Source organism: Macrotis lagotis, chromosome 1 (assembly GCF_037893015.1).
Source record: "Macrotis lagotis isolate mMagLag1 chromosome 1, bilby.v1.9.chrom.fasta, whole genome shotgun sequence".
Classification (NCBI taxonomy): domain Eukaryota; kingdom Metazoa; phylum Chordata; class Mammalia; order Peramelemorphia; family Peramelidae; genus Macrotis; species Macrotis lagotis.
In genome coordinates, this window is record NC_133658.1 from 599,387,394 (window position 1) to 599,409,711 (window position 22,318).

General features: G+C 36.3%; 1 protein-coding gene across 1 annotated transcript in view; it reads left to right on the forward strand.

The window, feature by feature from the left end:
* Positions 1-948: 948 nt before the first annotated feature.
* Positions 949-22,318, forward strand: part of WDR33 (WD repeat domain 33) — a 109,319-nt gene continuing 87,949 nt past the window's right edge. The window contains exon 1 of the mRNA XM_074214920.1: positions 949-1,137. The gene's annotated coding sequence lies outside the window, so the exon portion shown is untranslated. The remainder of the gene's footprint in view (positions 1,138-22,318) is intronic.

Consider the following 22,318-nt stretch of genomic DNA (forward strand, 5'->3'; position numbering starts at 1 on the left):
AAATGAAGACCCTCTCCACTGCTGGAACCACATTTAATGTTCATTTCTGACCGTTCTGGTGGTTCCAAAAAAAAAAATCACCTTTCACATATGAAGAACAGCACATCATTAAGCATTCCTTTACTCTAGCCAAGACGCTGGTAGCAATTAACGATATCAAGTCTGAAAAGGATAGAATCAAAAATATGAGGACCAGGGCAGCGAGGTGGTGCACTGACCCTGGAGTCAGGAGAACCTGAGTTCAAATCCAGCCTCAGACACTTAATAATTACCTAGCTCTGTGACCTCGGGCAAGCCACTTAACCCCATTGCCTTGCAAAAACTAAAAAAAAAAAATATGAGGTCCAGCAGCCCCCAAGAAGTCTTCTGTGAAAACCTATGCTTTCGAGCAGATAGTTATTATCATCAACACTTTCCCAGAGGAAAAACACCTGAAGCCTGAACAGACTATTCAAGTCTTGGCCAGCTTCCTTTCAAAGCTCCCGCTGGAAACTCTTAGAGGCCTTTCACCGGTCTGTGAAAACAGGCACCCAAGGTAGGCGTAGGATCTGCCGCCACACCTGAGCCCGACATCAGAATATTATATAATCCCGAGAAGACTGTCTGCAAGCCGACTTTTGGTTAATGGTTTATGTTAGATGGATTTAAAGGAAACCAGCTGACCTTTTGTGACTGCACATACTACTTTATAAAAGTGAATAAGCACTTCCTGTGTTAGTAAATTAAGTAGATTCGCATTTCCGGATTTTTAAAAAAGGTACGCACCGCACGAAGCTAAATTGCAACAAAGACGCGTCGGGAACTGCTCTGCAGATTTCCGAAACCGGGCGGCCTCACCTGTGCGCATGCTCTGATCCAGCCTCGGCGCCGGCAGCGCCTCCGGTTGGCCGAGGTCCGCCCCCGCGCCCTCTGACCTTGGGCCGCGCCAGGTGCGTGATGACGCAGAGGCGTGCGCTCGGTTGCTCGGAGGGGAAGATGGCGGCCAGCTTGGGCCGGTGAGGCGGTAACTCCTGTGGAGGAGAGAGGGAGCGGAGGTGGCGGGAACGGGCCGGCCGGCGCAGACCGCTGAGAGGGAGCTGAGGTGGAAGGCTCCACTCTCGACTTGGGCGGAGGACATCCCGGCCCAGAGAGTCGACGGTAAGAACGGGACCGGCCAGGGACGCAGGGCGGCGTGAGGCGGTGGCGGCTCCTTCTCCGCCATTTTCAGGCCCGGCCGTTGCGTGCTTCGGGGCCGGGAAGAGCCTCCCTCGCCGCAGGCTGCCCCCCGGGGCCCAGGCCCGGGGGAAGGACGAGGGTCTGGGCGGGCCGCGGAAGCCGCCGCCGCCGGGGACGCCGTCTGTGCAAGCGGAGGGGGGAGGTCGCGGCCGGGCGCAGCCGGCCCCGGTCGGAGCCTGCAGGCGGGCCCCGGGAAAGCTCCGGCGCTTTGCGAGCGGTGCGGGGTCGGGGACGCCCCCCGAGGACTCGGGGCGTGGAAGGGAGCCTCCTGCCGCGGGCCCGGGGCGCGGGCCGGGCGGGAGGCCCTCGGCTGCTGGGCTGGGAAGCCCGCTTCTAGAGGAGCTTTCCAAGACGCACGTCTGACCCGCGCCTGCCTCGGGTCCCTGTTGCCGAGACCATGCCGTCGGCAGACCCCCAAGCCCCGTCCTAGAGAACTGCCAAGTGTGAGACCCCCGGGCTTCGTGCTTGTGCGCGCCCTCCCCACGCCGGTGCTGCCGGACCCGAGGAAGCACGTGCTACGGGGGGCCCAGCCGACACAGGCTTCACAAAGAGCCAGTGTGAGATCAGATGAGGTTCATCCCCTTCCTTCCTTTCCTCTATTATGACCGTCTGTATAAATAGTTATTTAGAACAGGGAGGTCCAACCTTTCAGCTCTGCTGGGTAGCTTCACCCAACAAAAACTTGTCAAGGGCCGTGACCCTGGAAGGACACGAGTCGTTTGTTTTTTCTTGTCATAAATAGATCTTATAATTTGATTCCTCAGGAATAACTTTAAAAAATAAATGATTAGTTTTTTTAAATCACTTGTCAAATACTCCTTTAACTGTAGACCTTTCCCTTATAGCAAGTACAATTAAGCAAAACAAACTATAAAGCCTTATGTGTGTGTATATATGTGTATATGTATGTATATGTATGTATATATGTGTGTATATATGTGTGTGTGTGTATATATACACACACACACATATATATATATATATTCCTTACTTGCTTCTTCATTATATAGCCATAATAAACAATTCTCACAATTTGAATGTGAAATAGAGAAAAAAAGTATTCTAGAGGCTGTGTGTTAAGGAGCGAAGTCTTGAATTCGCATTAAAATTGTGTTGATCAAATATTAAGATATTGATGGGAATAGAAATACAGGTTATTTTCGTGAATTTTCTGAGTATAGAAATTTAATTACCTGCATCAAGTTGCATCAAGTAGTATTATTAGAGAGGATAAGGACTCCCTTGGGAGGCAGTCTGAGCTGGAAGGCACTAAGATTAAGAAGATCTGAGATAGAATATCACCTATTCTACCACTGACATCTTATCAAATTTTTAATTCAGTTACTTGGAATGGTAAGTTTTTCTTCTCAATTATATTTCTTGCCACCATTAAGCTTCCTGGTTTCTAAAGTTTTGCTTTAAAATGTGGGAAAAAATTAAATTACTGTTTCCCACTGACACAGTTCATCTGCACAAGAGTTTTTGGCTTAAATGCTACTGGTAGCTTAAGTAATACCAATGCAGGAGCTCTGGTTGTAGAATAAAAGCTACTTTTATACTGATGGATTTAGTATACCCCAAACTCCGATTGATGTCATCTGTGTCACTGAAGCATTTTCTAAATTTTTTTTAATACAATGAGAGATTGACTATATGTAGATATTGTAGGATACTTTGTATTATCCTACTTTGTAGGATACTCTGTATTATTTGAACCTAGCTAACAAATATTTGAATATTTCCTATTTGCAAAGTCCTATGGGGGGAGATGGATGTTCAGATAAGTGATGTTCAGATAAGTAGCCCTCATTAGTTAGTATCTTATAGTTTTTTATATGGCAAGAAGACGATTACATATATGAAGCAATTATAATAAAATAAGTACTAATAATAACAATTGCAGTATTTTGCAAAAAGATGTCATAGGTTTGAGAGAGAGAGAGAGAGAGAGAGAGAGAGAGAGAGAGAGAATGAGAATGAGGGGGTAGAAAGAGAATTAGTTTCTGGGGAAAGCTTCATGTAGGAGGTGTGACTTAAATAAAATCTTGAAAGGTAGAAAGAATTTGAATCTTTAAGGAATAGGAAAGGAAAATGCATCCTGGTAAACTGGAATTTTTTTTTTTGCATTGAAGGTAGTAGAAAATAAGATAATAGGTTTTTTGTTTGATTATCTAGATAAAGACAGTGACTCCCCACAACCTTACCAAATAGACTGTATAGGATAATTCAGCATAGACTATAGACTATATTTATGACTTTATAGGCTTGCATTTCTTCTCTGATGAGTTTTCCCCATTCCTGCCTCAACTTTTCTTTGTGTACTTGTTCCCCAAGTAAGAGAGCAAATCATACCTTCTTTTGTCAGGATAAGTTCTTCCCATCCTTCAGATTGCTGCTTGAAGTAGTTCCTGCATAAAACTTTTTTTAGTTTATTATAGCCCATCCTGTATACTAATAGATAATATTAAGATAAGGGTTTTGTAGAGTTACAAGTTTATTTGAGAAGGAATGGCATAAAGGAGAGTCAGTGTCAATCTGTTAAGACTTGGGTTCAAGATTTTGAACCTGAAGTTCAAAGTTTGAATAGTCACAGTGGCAGTACCAGTGCCTTAGTCAATTTTCTAAGCCTGTAAATTGCCAGAAAAATTTCTTATTTGCATTGGTAGAGGGGGTATTATCTTGTTGGGGAAATAAATGGCCAGCAAATCCAATATCTTTACCAAGATACCTTAAGATGTTATATCCTAATCAAACTGGTCTGCCTGCTGTGCCCCTCTAGTATCTTTACAAGTGATTCCCTGTGTCTGGTTTATTTTACTTGTTTAACATCTTCAGCTCTAGAATCTCTATCTTCCTTCAAAAGACAGCTCAGATATCACTGAAGGTCTTTCCTAATTCTCTTCACCTTCCCAATTATCATTATTTATTAGAAGGGAAATTTTGTATATATATTTGTGTAAGAAATATCAAAAACTCAGGGCAACTGGGTGGTACAGTGAATAGAGCACTGGCCCTGGAGTCGTGAGGTCCTGAATTCAAATTGGGCCTTGAGTAAATCACTTAATCCCATTGCCTTGCAAAAAAAAATACAAATATCAAAAACTCTTCTAGGACAAGGACTGAAGTTTTTGTTTATTTATGGTTTTGGTTGCCTCAGAACCTTTCATGGTGCCATGCCTGTAGCAAGTACATAATAGTTAGATTTAATGGTTCTAAGGAATCCTTATACTTTGATATTTTGGTAAAGTTTCTTTTTTTCTAAGTTTCAGTATTGGTTTCATTCACTAGTGAGGAAAAAACCCCCTCTTTTTTACTTTTAAATATTTAGTTTGAAATCATGTAACAATTTTAGATTATGTGATAATTTAATATAAACAATTAGGCCATACTTTGAATTTGTGGTGACATGTAACCTTTTGAAAATGTCCCTAAATTTTAAACAGTATGACAAGGAATAGTCTGATGAAGTACTCTTCCTGCAAGGTCTGATTTTAGTGGGGAGGTGATCTGGATTCTCAGATATGATGGAGTCTTAAGTTCTGGTTAAACCCTTAACCACCTGAAATGGCTTTGAGGAGATATAGGTTCTGTGATTATCTGTGTTATCAGAAGTTTAGAGAGGCTCATTAGCCAAGGTTGACTTTTGATAAATTTTTAGGCTTCAGCAGGCAATTGCTGAAGTTGGGAAGGTATCCCCTACTGCTGAAATTACAGATGAGTTACATAAAACATGAAAAAAGATTATTATGCATTTTGTTCTGATCCACGCTTAATTTTTCCACAGAAGTCCTGATGGATATAAGATGTATGGACAGGCATACATAAACACACACACATTATTATACACACACACACACACATATATATATATATGTATATGTATATATACATATATATGTATATATGTATATATACATATGCATATGTATGTTTTATATGTATAACTGAAAATTTAAAAATGGGAAATATGTATTATTATAACACTGCCTAGTGGTTTAAATTAATATGTATTTTAAAATAACTGATTTCTGGTTGTTTTTTTGTTCAGTGAAAAGTATAAGCTATGGTCATAAATATACTAGTGTATACTATTTTTATTTATTATTATATAAGTATATAAGTAGTTTATTTGTTTTCCACTTACATTGGTAGTTTCTACCAATCTTTTTTTTTTTTTGTTTGTTTGTTTTTTAGGATTTTGCAAGGCAAATGGGGTTAAGTGGCTTGCCCAAGGCCACACAGCTAGGTAATTATTAAGTGTCTGAGGTTGGATTTGAACCCAGGTACTCCTGACTCCAGGGAGTGCTCTATCCACTGTGCCACCTAATTGGCCTGAGCTTTTGATATTTCTAACAGTTTTTTTTTATGAGGGTTGGAATTTTACAATTTTTTTCTCCCTCCCCTCCTTTCCCTCTGCCCTCCCCACAATGGAATGCTTTCTGATATTGGCTTTACATTTGCCTCCATGAATAAGCATAGATAGAAATTGAACTTGTTGAGAGAATAATCAGATCCAAAAGGAAAAAAGAAAACACTAGAGATTAAAATTATGTTTTGCATATGACAACTTTTAAAAATTGAAGTTAATAAGCTTCATTTAAACTCCATAGTTCAGGGGGCAGCTAGGTGGCATAGTGGATAAAGCACCGGCCCTGGAGTCAGGAGTACCTGGGTTCAAATCCGGTCTCAGACACTTAATAATTACCTAGCTGTGTGGCCTTGGGCAAGCCACTTAACCCCGTTTGCCTTACAAAAAAACCTAAAAAAAAAAAGTAATGATGAACAAGATAAAGCACTATTTATTTATTTTTTAGATTTATTTTTATTAAAGATATTACTTGAGTTTTACAATCTTCACCCCCCCCCCCCCCAGAAAGCACTCTGTCAGTCTTTTGTTTCCATGTTGTACCTTGATCCAAATTGGGTGTGATGAGAAAGAAATCATATCCTTAAAGTAGAGAAGTCTAAGAGGTAACAAGATCAGACAATAAGATTTCTATTTTTTTCTAAATTAAAGTGAATAGTCCTTGCACTTTGTTCAAACTCCACAGCTCCTTATCTAGACACAGATGGCACTCTCCTTTGCAGACAGCCCAAAATTGTTCCCAGTTGTTGCACTGATGGAATGAGCAAGTCCTTCCAGGTTGAACATCACTCCCATGTTGCTGTTAGGGTGTACAGTGTTTTTCTGGTTCTGCTCATCTCTCTCAGCATCAGTTCATGCAAATCCCTCCAGGCTTCCCTGAAATCCCATCCCTCCTGGTTTCTAATAGAACAATAGTGTTCCATGACATATATATACCACAGTTTGCTAAGCCATTCCCCAATTGAAGGACATTTACTGGATTTCCAATTCTTTGCCACCACAAACAAGGCTGCTATAAATATTTTTGTACAAGTAATGTTTTTACCCTTTTTCATCATCTCTTCAGGGTATAGACCCAGTAGTGGTATTGCTAGGTCAAAGGGTATGCACATTTTTGTTGCCCTTTGGTAAAGCACTATTTATAAAAAAAAAAATGGTGCAGTGAATAGAGCACTGGCCTTGGAGTCAGGAGTACCTGGGTTCAAATCCGACCTCAGACACTTAATAATTACCTAGCCGTGTGGCCTTGGGCAAGCCACTTAACCCCATTGCCTTGCAAAAACTAAACTCCATAGTTCCTTTTCTGGAAACAGATGGTATTCTCTATCACAGTTACCCTAAAATTGTCTCTGATTATTGCACTGATAGAATGAGCAAGTCCATCATCGTCCATGTTGTTAATATGTATAATGTTCTGGTTCTGCTCATCTCACCCAACAGCAGTTCATGGAAGTCTTTCTAGGCTTTTCTGAAATCCCATCCCTCCTGTTTTCTTATAGAACAGTAGTGTTCCATCACATGCTTATACCACAATTTGTTCAGCCATTCCCCAGTTGATGGGCATTCCCTCAATTTCCAATTCTTTGCCACTACAGAGTTGTTATGAATATTTTTATATATGTGGGATTTTTACTCTTTCTCATGATCTCTTTAGGATATAAACCCAGTAGTATTGTTGGATCAAAGGGTATGCACATTTTTATGTGCATTATGTGAATTCTATCTTTGGGCATAATTCCAAATTACTCTTCAGAAAGGTTGGATCAGTTTGCAGCTCCCAATGTCCCAGATTTCCCTGCATCCCCTCCAACATTGATTATTATCCTTTCTGGTCATATTGACCAGAGTATGAACTATTTTTTTTTACCATCTGTTTAGGAAGGTTGGCTTTATGTTTAGGACTCCAAAAGCTTTTGTTTTATAAGAAGTTATTTAATGTACCTATTCTGTAAATTCTATACATTTCCGGAATTTTGTAATTTAATTCTTTTGTGAAAGGCATGAGTTCATGAAGAAAGGAGTAAAAAGCACTACATGAGAGATATTGAAAACTTAGATTTTTCAGTTCAGTATGCTGTTTCTTTTATAAAGTGTTGTAGTTAAATGTAACCTTAATCATTCTGTAGTTTTAGAACATGCAAATTTTTTGCCTAGGGGAAAAGTGCCAACATGCACCAGTTTATAATAGAGTGTTCTGACGACTTTCACAGGCTTTTAGGGATTTGGTAGGGAGCATTGATAAATTGCCAGTAATGGCCCTCTACGGATGTCATTCCTGATGGATGTTCTGAGAAAAATAAGACATGAAAATTTGCCAAAATCCTTTTATTTTACTGCAAAATTCAGTAGGAGACTGTTGAGGGAAGTGAGTTTGTATTCAAACTTCCTTTAGTTTTTGAAAGATGGTCACTTAGAACCTGGAAGGATAATTTTATAGCAGGTCTTCAAATATATTTGGAAAAATTTATACACTCTAGTCTTTGGAAAAGTATATTATTGGCTTTTACATATAAAATCATATAATCAGAAATTAGAAAATATATAAATCAGAATTTTTATTTATAAAATATACTAGTTTTATATTTTTAAAATTTCACATTTAAAAACTTTTCTAAAGTAATTTTTAAATATTGAATCTCTAGATAATTTTTACCTGAAATAATTTAATTTTTTTATAAATTTATTTGCTATTCTTTGGAAACAGGCCTCTGGAATAATTCATTTAAGAATGATTTTTGATACTTAAGTACAGTGAATACAAATGAAAACTCAGTTACTTATTAAAATAGTATCTTAAGAATACAGAGACTATTGTTATATGGCCATAGACAAATCACTTTTTTCTCTAGGCCTTAAGAGGGAATTTGTCTGATTTTAATACACAAAAAATTATGAAGCCATACATGTTTCCTTGTAAATTTGTTTTTTTTTTAAGATTAGGCACATTTAATTTTTAATTAAATTTTTCCCCAATTATATGCAATGGTAGTTTTCAATATTCTTCCATCTGTAAGTTTATGAGTTTCTCATTTTTCTACCATCCTCCTTTCTCTCCCTCCCTCTTCAAGTCGGTGATCAGTCTGGTAAAAATTGTACATGTTCAGTCATGTTAAACATTTCCATCTTAGTCTTGTTGTAAAAGAGTAATTAGAAATAAGGGGGGAAAAACATGAGAAGGGAAGAAAAAACAAAAGAAAAATTTTAAAAGTGAACATACTTATGCTCTGCTCTGCATTCAGACTCCAGATTGTGTTTTCCCTGGATGCGAATGTCATTTTACATAATAGGTCTCTCAGGGTTGTCTTTGATCACTGAACTGTTGAGAGGAGCTGTATCCATTATAATTGATCCATCTCATAATGTTTACAGGATTCTGGTTCTGCTCACTTTTCTCAGCATCAGTTCATGTAAGCCTTTCCAGGATTTTCTAAAGTCTGGCCTCTTAATGATTTCTTACAGAACGAGATATTAGGTATGTTTAAATTTCAAGGTAGTTAAAGAATCTTTAATTTCAGTGACAGGTTTTTTTTTTTTTTGCATTTCTATAATGACATTTCATTTCTGGTAAGGTGAAGAAACTAGACTCTTTTTTTTTTTTTTTTTTGCAAGGCAAATGGGGTTAAGTGGCTTGCCCAAGGCCACACAACTAGGTAATTATTAAATGTCTGAGGTCAGATTTGAACTCAGGTACTCCTGACTTCAGGGCCGGTGCTTTATCCACTACGCTACCTAGCTGCCCCAAAACTAGACTATTAAGGGAGAATTTTATTTTAAAAATTCTTTAAAAACATTTTCTCCAAGTATGTTGCCCTCTGCCTCAATATACTTAAAAACATCCTCTTGAAGAATGTTTTAAAGATGGAACTTGGATTGGTTTTATATAAGATTGGTATTTTTGAAACTTGTTATCTTTTTGTTCCTGGCATGATTTTGTAATTGACTAACTGAACCAGTCAAAACAAAAGGTGTAGCCTAGTTGTCTTATTAAAAAAGCAATTTTTTTTATTATGGTCATTTTTTCCTTTAGTGATATAGGGAATTTTTCAAAGACATGACATTTTATGATATCCTCCTTTAGTCTGTTAAATTCCTGTTGCAAACTGAGTGTTGTCAGTTATTTGTGAGATATATTTAACTATCCATGAACAGATGAACCTACTTCCAGTCTCTTTGTAAAAATATTTCCAGGGTTCCATATGACTACACATTGCATGCAAGTCCTAGAAATTTAGGACTAGAGATAAAGAAATAAGATCTAGTGAGATAACCTTAATTGTTTTAAAGTTAGGACTAGAGTTAAAAGTGTAAGATAGTTCTTTTGACAGTCCAGGGTTCTTTCAACTATGTTAAACTAAATAAAAGTATTTTTTATAATTTTAATCTCTTTTAGAGTTTGTCTTCAGATGGCACCTTTATTAACTGTTCTAATTTTAGCTGACATTCAAATAACTTGGATGCATTTCAGATCATATCACAACAGAAATATAGTACTTTATTTTTTAATTTAACTTAATCTTTACTTACTTATTTATTTATTTATTTATTTAGTTTTTGCAAGGCAATGGGGTTAAGTGGCTTGCCCAAGGCCACATAGTTAGGTAATTATTAAGTGTCTGAGGTTGGATTTGAACTCAGGTACCCCTGACTACAGGGCCAGTGCACTATCCATTGTGCCACCTAGCTGCCCCCCCCCAATATAGTACTTTAATTGAAGCTTTTGAAGTATTTTAATTTTAGTGAATGTTTGTTCTGTTGTGTGTTAAGTGACTTATAGAACCTTGATCAAAGGCTTTGACTGAAACTTTTGGTAGGCAAGTTTCCTTATTCCTGTTTCATATTTTTTTAATTGTTCTGTTAAACCTTAAGATTACATTTGATTGCTTTTCTTCCTTGGACAGGTGTGTATGTCCTTGGAATTAAGGACATTTAAAAATTAAGGTACCATTGGTTTGGGAGTAGTAAGGACTTTTGCAGTTGAGGCAGAAAGTAATTAGTATTTTGAACAACTTAAAAGTTGGTGCTCTTATTTCTTTAGTCTGGAAGGAGTTCTGAATTGCAGCTTTATTGACTTTATCCCTCTACTCTCAACCAAACTTCCCATCTCATTTTAGTATGCTTTTATATTTCTATAATATTCATGTTTAAGAACATTTTATGTTATTAATGAAAATAATTTTGATAGGTATATGAGAAAGTCTGTGGTCATAGAATACCATTCTTTGAGTCAGGATGTCTTGGATTCTGATACATTTGGCACTCACTGACTTTGTGACTCTGAGCACATCATGTAATCTCTATCTGTGACAAGGCACTTGTAAGTTGTAAGTTTCAAAACAGTTTTGCAGATCTGCATTGGTAGAGAGAATATCCTATAAAAATGGAGTCACACTTGCTAATTACCTTTCTGTCCTCTTGCCCTTTTTTACAAAAATGACTAAATTCTGGGGAATTTTGGTGGGGTTACTCTTGTCAAAAGAACATTGATGTTAACTGCAATTCATTTGACATACTATTGTGAGTCTGATCTTTTTTAAGATTTTTCTTTTCCCTTCACTGTTCAAAACCTTTCTCTTTTTATAGTTTAATAAAGGATTTAGATCTTGAAGATACTTTAGACATCTTCTAGATTAGAAGTGTGAAATTTAGGCGTGTGAAACTGGCTCAAGATTAAAAAAGGAATTGGAAAATGTTTAATAAATAAAAATGCAATTTAACAGATAATCTTAATTAGTGGTTTTAGTCATCCCATGGGTCTCCTCCATTTCTTTTTAGTTTGACATCACAGATCTTCTTTATTCCCTCATTTTACTTTTAAGAAAACTGAGGGTTTGAGTTGTATAAAGTCCAAAATTGTTAGCTTTGCATTTAACACTTTCCAAAATGTGCTTCCACCAGAGTAATACTTGAAAACCTTGCTACTTTATCATAAGCAAATGCCTCTGACCTTAGCCAGAAATATGTATATCATTAGAAGTCTTCTAGATTTTTTTTTTTTTTTTGCAAGGCAAATGGGGTTAAGTGGCTTGCCCAGGGCTACATAGCTAGGTAATTATTAAGTGTCTGAGATCAGATTTGAACCCAGGTAGTCCTGATTCCAAGGCCAGTGCTTTATCCACTATGCCACCTAGCCGCCCCAAGAACTCTTCTAGATTCTTGCTCAACATACAGATTTTACAAAAAAGAAATATTTTTTTTCTCTTAAAGATTTTATTTATTTTGAGTTTTACAATTTTCCCCCTAATCTTACTTCCCTCCCCCACCCCCCACAGAAGGCAGTTTGCCAGTCTTTACTTTGTTTCTGTGGTATACATTGATCCAAATTGAATGTGATGAGAGAGAAATCATATCCTTAAGGAAGAAAAATAAAGTATAAGAGACAGCAAGATTACATAATAAGATCAGTTTTTTTTTTCTAAATTAACAGTAATAGTCCTTGGTCTTTGTTCAAACTCCACAATTCTTTCTCTGGTTACAGATGGTATTCTTCATTGCAGATACCCCCAAATTGTCCTGGATTGTTGTACTGATGGAATGAGCAAGTCCATCGAGGTTGATCACCACCCCCCATGTTGTTGTTAGGGTTTACGGTGTTTTTCTGGTTCTACTCATCTTCATCAGCATCAGTTCATGCATATCCCTCCAGTCTTCCCTGAATTCCCATCCCTCCTGGTTTCTAATAGAACAGTAGTGTTCCATGACAGATATACCACAGTTTGCTAAGCCATTCCCCATTTGAAGGACATTTACTTGATTTCCAAGTCTTTGCCACCACCACAAACAGGGCTGCTATGAATATTTTTGTACAAGTGATGTTTTTTACCCTTTTCCATCAACTCTTCAGGGTTTAGACTCAGTAGTGGTATTGCTGGATCAAAGGGTGGGTATGCACATTTTTGTTGCCCTTTGAAGGCCCATCTTTTTATACTGAATTATTTTTGAAAAAAGGAAAAAAAGTCACCATAATATGTTAATGCGTGAAAAAATTATTGGTGTATTGAAATGGATTGAAAATGCAATTTTTCTATAACCATGGATCTCCTACCTTTGCAAAGAAATGGTGGAAGTTGCTTATTATAACTTTGTTTTAGAGTCAAGTTTATTCTTTATAAATTTACAGCATGCATTGTTGTAGTCGTTGTGGTAGTTATTGTACATACTGTTTTCCTGGTTCTGCTTGATTCAGTTTGTAGTATAGTAGTTCTCTGTTTTTCATATGTTGATTATTTCTTATAGCATATTATTTCATTACATTCATATACTATAATTTGTTTAGCTCTTTGTCAGTCAATGCCATATAGTTTGTTTCTAGTTCTTTATTATTACAAAAAGTGCTGCTATAAAATATATAGATGTTTTTGGGAGTGTTTTTGTATTTGAATTCCTTGGTATATACTTATCAATAGAATATGTAAGTTATGGGTAATGTATCTTTTAGCCACTTTGTTTTTATAATTCAGTATTGCTTTCCAAAATGGTTGTTCTAATTCACAGCTCCACACAACAATACATTAGTGTTACTGTCTTTCTACAATCCCCCAATCTTGACTATTTCCATCTTTTGTTATCATTGCCAGTTTGCAGAATGTGATAGGAAACCTCAAAATTATTTTATTTAATTTCTTTTATTATGTGGATCATTTTTTCTTATGGTTGTTAATAGTTTGCATTTCTTTTGAGCATTGTTCATATCTTTCAACTTTTTGTTTTGGGAATGACTTTTGGTCTAATCTTTTTAGTACAATATAAAAACCCTTTGAGGGTATTGACTATTATTTCCACTGTTCCTCATGAATGTTATGGCTGATACTTATAAGTACATAAAAAATTCTTGTGGATTTCTCTTTATTTTCATAATGAATTTGAATTTAAAAAAATGTTTTCTTCTTTACTTCTGCCACACTTTTCACTTCACAGTACTTAGGGTTAAATAAGACTTACCTGACCTTTCAACTCTTGCTAGCTCTTTTTTTAATTCCTCAAAATTTTTCACCATCATTTCACACTCTGTACTATTTTTGAGTCACATAAGGAGGCATAGGCTTATTACTTGCTAAGACTAATCCTTCTATCCATCCTTAATTCCTGTCTCTTCTAAAGTCAAGGACCTTGTTCTAGCAGTCTTAGAGTTATGCTAAAATATGACTATCTCCCCAGTCCTCACTTTACTTACTCCTTCTAAATCATTTTTCAGTTTTATACTTTAGACAATTTTTGAGAATTAGGAGACATCTTGGGTAGGTTCTGATCAGGGACCTTGTTTTAGTAATCTCTGTCCCCTCAAATTTATTTCTTTTGTATAGAGCTTGAGTTGTCTATTTTAAAAATATTTTGTTTTTCCAACTGCAATGTAATAATTGTTTTTTACTATTTATTTTCCCTCCCAAGGTTTTGTGTTTTACATTTTTCTCTCCCTCTCCTTTCCCTTCCCCTCTCCCTCTGAACAGAAAGCAATATGTTTATAATTTATAATTTTAATTTATAACTGTGCTAAACATAGATCCATATTGATCTTGTTATGAGAGAAGAATCAGTTCTGAATGGAAGAAAGAAAACATCAGAGAAAAAATGACATACTACGTAAAGACAACTTTTAAAAATTAAAGTTAACAAACTTTATTTAAATTTCACAGTTCCCTCTCTGGTTTTCGATGATATTTTCTATCATATGACTTCTAAAAATTGTCTTTGATTGGGCAGCTAGGTGACACAGTGGATAATAACCTTAGTCCTGGAGTCAGGAGGACCTGAGTTCAAATTCGAACTCTGACACTTAGTAATTACTTAGCTGTGTGACTTTGTGCAAGTCATTTAACCCTATTGCCTTGCAAAAAAACAAAAAATAAAAGAATTAAAACATTTTAAATTGCCTTTGATTATTGAATTGCTGAAATGAACACGTCCATCATGGTTCTGAAATTTGGCTATAATATTTCTGGCAGTTTTCATTTTGGGATCTCTTTCAGGAGGTGATTGGTGGATTCTTTCAGTTTCTATTTTACCCTTTGCTTCTAGGATATCAGGGCATTTTTCCATTAGAATTTCTTGAAAAATTAAGCCTAGGGTTTTTTTTTTTTGGTCATGACTTTCAGATAGTCCAATAATTTTTAAATTATTTATTATGGATCTGTTTCCCAGGTCAGTAGTTTTTTTCCAATGAGATATTTCACATTTTCTTCTAATTTTTCATTCTTTTGGTTTATATTGTTTCTTGATTGATGCCTTACAAAATCGTCAACTTCCCCATTATCTCTGTTCTGCATGTTCTTCAGAGAACTTTTGTATCTCGTTTTCCATTTGACTGATTATATTTTTAAAGACATTCTTCTCTTCATTGGTTTTTTGGACTGCTTTTTCCATCTGACCTAAACTGGTTTTCCCTTTTTTTTTTATAAATTTATTTAAGGCAATATGGGATTAAGTGACTAGCCCAAGGTTAAACAGCTAGGCAATTATTAAGTGTCTGAGCTCAGATTTGATCTCAGGTCCTCCTGACTCCAGGTACTCTAACCACTGTGCCACCCCTAGACTGGTTTTGATATTTTTTCTTTTTTTAATTGATATTTATTTTTCCAATTATATCTTATGAAAATTTTTCAGCATTTATCCACATGCATATGTATATTTTTAAGTTATGTAATTTCTTTCCACAGTTGCTTCCTATCCCCATACCCTCAGCAGTGAACAGTCTGGTGAATATTGTACGTACACATTTGTGTTTAACATGTTTGCAGATTAGTCCTTTTCTGTATGAGCAGTTGGGATTAAGAGAAAAGAAAGAAAATCATGAGATAGGAAAGAAACATATATAAGAGACAATTTTAAAATGTTAATGGTAGTGTTCATTCAGATTCTGTAGGGCTTTTTTGTTTTTCTTCCTCTGGATGTGGATAGCATTTTCCGGAGCAATCTTCCAGTGTTGTCCAAGCTCTGAACTGCTGAGAGGAACTGCATCCGGCAGAGTTGATCAACTCACAGTGTTCTCTTAGTTCTGCTTCCTTCGCTTGCTTAATTTTCTTCAGTATTTATTTGTAATTCCTTCACTAAGCTGCTGACTTGATTTTCATGATTTTCCTGCATCACTTTCATTTCTCTTCCCAATTTTTCCTCTACTTCCCCTACTTGATTTTTCAAAATCTTTTTTTAAGCTTTTCCATAGTCTGAGAACAATTCATATTTTTTCTTAAAGACTTTGGATGCAGAAGCTTTGACTGTTATCTTCTGGGTGTGTAATTTGATCCTCCATAGGAACAAAGTAATTGTCTATGATCTGTTTTTTTCTTCTATTGTTTGATCATTTCCCCAGACTTGATTTTAACTCTTTATTTAGGTAGTGCTCTGCTTCCAGGGTAGAGGAGTTGCTTTCCCAAGCTTTTGAAGGTTTTTGCAGCTGTTTTCATGGACACTCCTCAGAGACCTCAATTCCTTGAAGATCTTATGAGGCTCTGTCTTCTTCCCTGGCCTTTGCTCTGGTCTGCGGATGACCCCAAACACTCCCTTTGCCCTGGAGCTGTGAGAAGGGTTCCTGCTCTGTATGGCAGTAAAGCTCCTTTTCCTGAGTCTGGGGCTCCAGACTTTGACCTGAATCTGAGTATGGACAATAGAGTCCTGCCTCAGGGATAGATATCAAAGAGAGCAAAGAGACCTCTGCAATTTCCTGGAAGCAGCTGCTTGGTGGTTCCTAGGCCTGCTCTTAGTTTCTGGGGCTGGGTCTGTGCTGAGACCTGCCTTGGACTGGGCTCTGTACTCACTCTTGTACAGCAGAGTTTTCCTGCTGGGCTTCTCATTTGTCCCTGGCAATCCCTGGGCTGAGAGGACTGGAAACACCACAGTTGCCATGGACCCAGCTGCCCCCAGGCACCCAAAAGATGGAATTGTTAGAGACAGAAAGTGAAGAGGGAATGTATCCTAGAAAAGCAGACCAGATGTGAGGGGCAAAAGATGAATGCTATTGAGATTTCAAATCTTGGTGCTTGGAAGGCATGGTGCTGTCATTGATGTGAGACAGTTCCAGAAATCCAAATCCAATGGGGAGAGACAAATTTAGGTTTGAGATTGGGAAAAACTCTAACTATTGGAGTAGTGTGGTCATTTTCCAAAGTTCTACACTTAGTGAAGCACTGAGAGCGTTCTAACTGCTTGCTATTCATGATCCTCAGACATCACCTCTCAGCCTCCTCAATATAAGCCTCATATAAGTATTTCAGTGATTTTTATATCTCTTTGTACATTGTCACATGTAAAAACTGCTCACATGCATTTGCAGGGTTGATTTTTTTAAAGGTCAGAGCATTCCTTGATTTTTAGCCATCTTGCTTTCCATGAGAATTTGGGGTTTGAAAAGATAGACTTTTATGTCTTAGAAAAGCTCTGGTATATTCAGAGGTCAAGATAATAAAAACCTATAGTTCTTCTATGGTTCTTTTTTTTTAAGGCTTTTGCAAGGCAAATGGGGTTAAGTGGCTTGCCTGAGGCCATACAGCTAGTATTAAGTGTCTGAGACTCAGATTTGAACCCAGGTACTCCTGACTCCAGGGCCGGCGCTCTATCCACTCACTGTGCCACCTAGCCGCCCCATTCTATGGTTCTTTAAAAAGACTTGCCAGAGCACTTTTCCCTCCCACATAGTACTAAATATCTCACATAATTGGTAGCTGAATCGGTAATACATATATCATTTCTGTTTTACAAATGAGAAGCTAATTATTCCAGGGATTTGATTATTTCACACATATATTTAATTCTGGAGAGAGAATTTAAACTCAGATCTCTTGAGTACAAGTCCATGGTGGAGAGACAGAGAGGGAAGGATGAGTCCATGAAATTAAATACATGCACATCCAGTGCAGTTTTGTTGTCTACTACTCCCTTTATCCAATTTGTCCCTTTTGGAAATAGAACATTCTGTTGGCATATTGACACTAAGTGTTAATTTTTTTTTGTATTAATGTATGTCAATCATCCTGTGCATTTATATATAAATTTCTCTGAGTTTTTTACTTTCACTTTTCTAGAATATTGCCTACTAAAGATTATTGGACCTCTCTATTGATAGCTTTTTAAAAATACCATACTTGTTACTCTTTGTGGTATCTAGCTTTGATGGATATTGGGACTGGGTTCTTTTCCTGCTCTCTTCCCTCCTGGTTTAAAACTTTTAAACCTTCAGACTAATGCTAGTGTTCTATTATTGCCTTTTGTTTTTATATTGTAATTATTTACTTTCTTCTCATATAGTATTCCCTTTTAACAGCAAATGTTTAAAGTAAAACACAGCTAGCACAGGGACCAAATTTTATGCTGTATGATAGTTAAGTATATGTTATGCTATTTAAATATATGCTATATACATCCTACCATATCCATGTTCTCCCATTTCTTTTAAGAGTAGTGAGCCACTTAGGTGGTGCATTGGATAGATCAGTGGCCCTGGAGTCAGGAGGACCCGAGTTCAAATTTGGCCTCAGATACTTAATTACCTAGCTGTGTGGCCTTGGGCAAGCCACTTAACCCCACTGCCTTGCAAACCCCCCCCCCCAAAAAAAAACCCAAAAGAGTAGGTGAGCTATGATTTTCAATTTTAGATTAAGGGGACTATGTCAGTTAAGCACAGAACTTTTAGTATTGTGTACAGCATAATACAACACAATATTACCATTATTGTAGCCATGTATTTCTTGGTTTAATTTTCTTCACTCTGAATCACTTTGTTCAAGACTTTAAATTTTCTGGATTCCTTATATCCATTTCTTTTTACTGATTCAAGGCAAATGGAGTTAAGTGACTTGCACAAGGTCACATAGCTAGGCAATTATTAAGTGTCAGAGACCGGATTTGAACTCAGGTCCTCCTGACTCCAGGACTGGTGCTCTATCCACTGTACTAACTTGCCCCCCCCCCCCAATATCCATTTCTTAAGGTTCAGGAATCATCCATTTGTTTACCATAGTTTAGCTATTGATAAACTTCTATTTCATTTTCAGTTCCTTTACCATCTCAAAGGATATCCAGGCCAACAAATGAATGAATGTCTAATTTATAGTACATAGTATCATAATTTATGATAGAGAAATTTAAACTCAATTCCTGAAGTAATCATTTTTTAAAGTAACTTTCCTTTCTGTCAATATGCATTTTCTATGTAAATTCCAAAAATTTAAAAGTATTCTCTTTAAGTTGCTTTTCCAGAATGTCATATTTCTTAGGCACTTTATAGTTACCATTTTTCTCCATCCAAATTACCAGAAGTAGGCAGTTGAACTCTGCTTTTTGCAAATTTCAGGAAGCTCATTGTCATATTATAACAACATCCACAGGGAAGCATATTTACTTTTTCTTTTATGCCATGCCTAGATATATTGCTTTCTCTGTGTTCCTCATCAGGTGGGTGCCAATCACTACAACATAAATATTTTTAGACTTGTTTTAAAAAAAAATTACTTCAAGTGTAAGATTGAGGAGGCTTGGTTGAATAAGATCTGGGAATTTTAAGGGAATGAATATAATATTAGCTGCCAAAAAATCTAAAAGAATTTTAGGATGAATTACTAGGGGTATAGCTTCTGGGAATAAGGATGAGACAATTTGATATTATGCTCAGATCATCTAGAATACTATGTTCAGTTCTGGGCAGCACTATGAAAGAAATTAATAAACTTGAGTATCTAGAGGAGAGCAGCCAGTATGGAGAAATGGGTCTTGAAATACTTTCTCTGAGAGAGGCAAATTTAGTCTTCCTATTAGGAAAAACTTACTTTTGAAAATAGAATAGGTTTATTCTGGAAGTAGTGGAATCCACTTACATTGAATTCAGGGCTTGAAATAGACTATATGACCACTTGTTAGTTAATTTGCAGAGTATTTTCTTTTTTGATATGTTTATGTGGTTGCTCAGGTCTCTTAATACTTAAAATTCTGAATGTGTGATTTTTCTCCCTCTTAATTCTAGATTTGCTAGCCTTTTCCCCTTAACACTAGATTGTTGGCATTGATAGGATTTGTCTACCATAAGCATTTAGCATTCACTCCCCATCTTCCCCATAGGAAGACCTTTAGAATTGTTGTGTAACTTAAGAGGTTTAGGAAGCCTTTTTTGCCTTTTTCCCCCCCCTAAATCACATTCCTCCTGACACAGATTAGGAATTCTTTTATGTCCTAAGATTCTTTGTGTTTTTCTTAAAATCTTTCTTTCAAACAATTTAAGAAATTTTTTTGAGCTAAAACATTTTAAATAGACGTTTATTTTCTCTTTCTCACTTCTCTCCCCTTTCCCCAATTAATATCTTTGTAGTAAGTAAGCATAAGTAAAGTTTTTAAAAAGCATATTTTTATATTGGTGATGACCAAAAAATCCTTTTTTCATATTTAGTTATTACCACTTAGGTGGTAGGAGCTTGATAGCATGAGTTATCACAGTAACCCTGAAATCATGGTCAGTTATTGCATTGATAAGACTTCTTAAGTCATTCAAGTTTATTTCTATAATTTCTATAAATTGTTTTCCTTGTTTGGTTACTTCATTCCATTCAGAACTTAAAAGATTTCTCTAAAGGTAGGCACTTCATTTCTTAAAATTTATTATATTCATTTTATTTATGTATTATAACTTGTATATCCACTCCCCAATTGATGAGCATCTCCTTAGTTTAAAGTGTTTTTGCCACCACAAAAAAAGAGCTGCTACAGGTATTTTTGTACATGAGAATCCTACTGGTGGATATTGTTCTTCTGTCCATAAAAAAAATGGTTAAATAACTGAAGGGGAAGGAATGGAACACCAAGGTAGAAGGGTGACTAGAATATTTTCTTAGTCCTTTTTGCTCTTCCTACTCTTCCCCCCCCCAAAAAAAAAGAGAAAAGCAAAACTTTTTTTTTTTAAAGCAAATATGCATGGTCAAGAAAAGCAAATTCCCACATTAGCCATATCTGAAAATGTTACTCTGTACCTTGAATCCATCACTTTATGTCAGGAGGTGGTAGGTAGTAATTGTTAGTCTTATAAAGTGTAATTCAGTTACCCTTGGCCTGACTATTTTTTCTTTAAGAGTTTGGCTGATTAACTGTTTTCATTTGCTTGCTAGTAATTAGAAGATAAAGCAGATGTCTCCCTTGAATAATTTAAAAAACACTGCCTTGAATGTATTTTTTTTTCTTTCTTTTAAGAGCTTGATATATGAGAGACACATATCTCTTATTGATCACAGGGGTGAACTGAGAAGATTGATCTTGAATGGTTTTCTCATTGATTTTATATAGAAGTAATTGATTTGCCCTGTAACTGCTTAAGTCATGGTTCTTTGTCTCTGACCTTAGTTCAGAGTTCAGCTGGCTTTTAATGGGTTACATTTAAAAATTCATCTGTTCTTGCCTTTAGGAATTTAACTTTGGAAAGTATATGTGGGAAAGCATAGGACTTGGGGCCTGATAACCTCATGCCACCAAGCTAAGGTTTAGGGACATCTGTTGTTATAAAATCCAAAAGTTTGAGCCTCTAGGGCTGGGAGGAGTTGTTTATTTTGCTTTCTATTTTTCTTGTTGTTCCTCACACCTTGGCTTTCTAATCAGTCCTGTTACCCTTAATCACATGATGTCATCTACTCTGATCTGTTCTTTGTTTTGTACTCCCTAAAATCCTAAAAAGAGGGAGAACTGTCTTCTTTCTTGGGTTTCCTTTGGCTTTAATGGAGGCAAGCCACTGATCCATTTATTGGGTAGTAGTTTGCCCCTGCTAATAAATATTACTTGAATGCAGATCTGCTTCAGTTTACTCTTTTTTTCTAGCTCTAAATTATATTTGTTTAATTGTTTTCAGTTTTTAGGAATCTTAGTTTGAATTAGGTATTTGTGAGTGAGTAGTGTGAAATTTCCATTTGGCCTCCAATCACTTTGTGGAATTTGTTATAAAAAAGACTTCATTGAATTTTGAGCAATATGCTGAGTGAACTAGGCAGAATCAAAACAGTGTATATGTAACAACAATAATACAAATGAACAAAGACCACTCACAGGAAGCTGGAAACTCTTGAGAGATTGAAAATCCCATAATAGTTCCAGGGAAGGAATATTAAAAAAGTCTTCCCCATCTTGGCATACTAGTTGGAGGTGAATGTTTGACAAATTTGTCAGACTTTTTACTATATTAAATATTTTTGCTTGGTTGTTTCTCTTTGTTTTAAGGGAAGGTTCATTGTTTGCTTATATTGGAACCAGCTGAGCAAGGGTGATACATTTAGAAGTGACTGTTGTGTGAAAAAGTAAAAGATCTCAAAACACCTAATTTTTTAAAAAAGAAAAGGCCACATAATGGAAATATCAAAGACTACTGATAAACTTTCAGATAGCTTGGTATACAATGTAAAGGACACTAAGTTTGGAGTCAGTACATTTATCCTGTCCCATAAAGTTGGGTGTTTCAGCAATGACATCTGACAATTGATTTTGTACCAGAAAAGTTTTTGAGCAATAGGGAATATGCCTAGATAATGAGATTATAATTTTGAATATTTGTGTACCAAATACCAAGTTAGTTAAACCTATAAAAAGAAAAATGTCTCTACCAGAAAATTTTTTTCATAATAGAGACTGTTATATTTAGATCCTAACAAGCCACTAACAATTTGAAAGAAAAAGCACAAAATACTTTGAATTGAAGAAATTGGATTTCATAGTAATAGTGAGGTGATAAAATGGATAATGTAGGAAATGTATTTTTTCATGTACACGTGGAATACAATGATAATG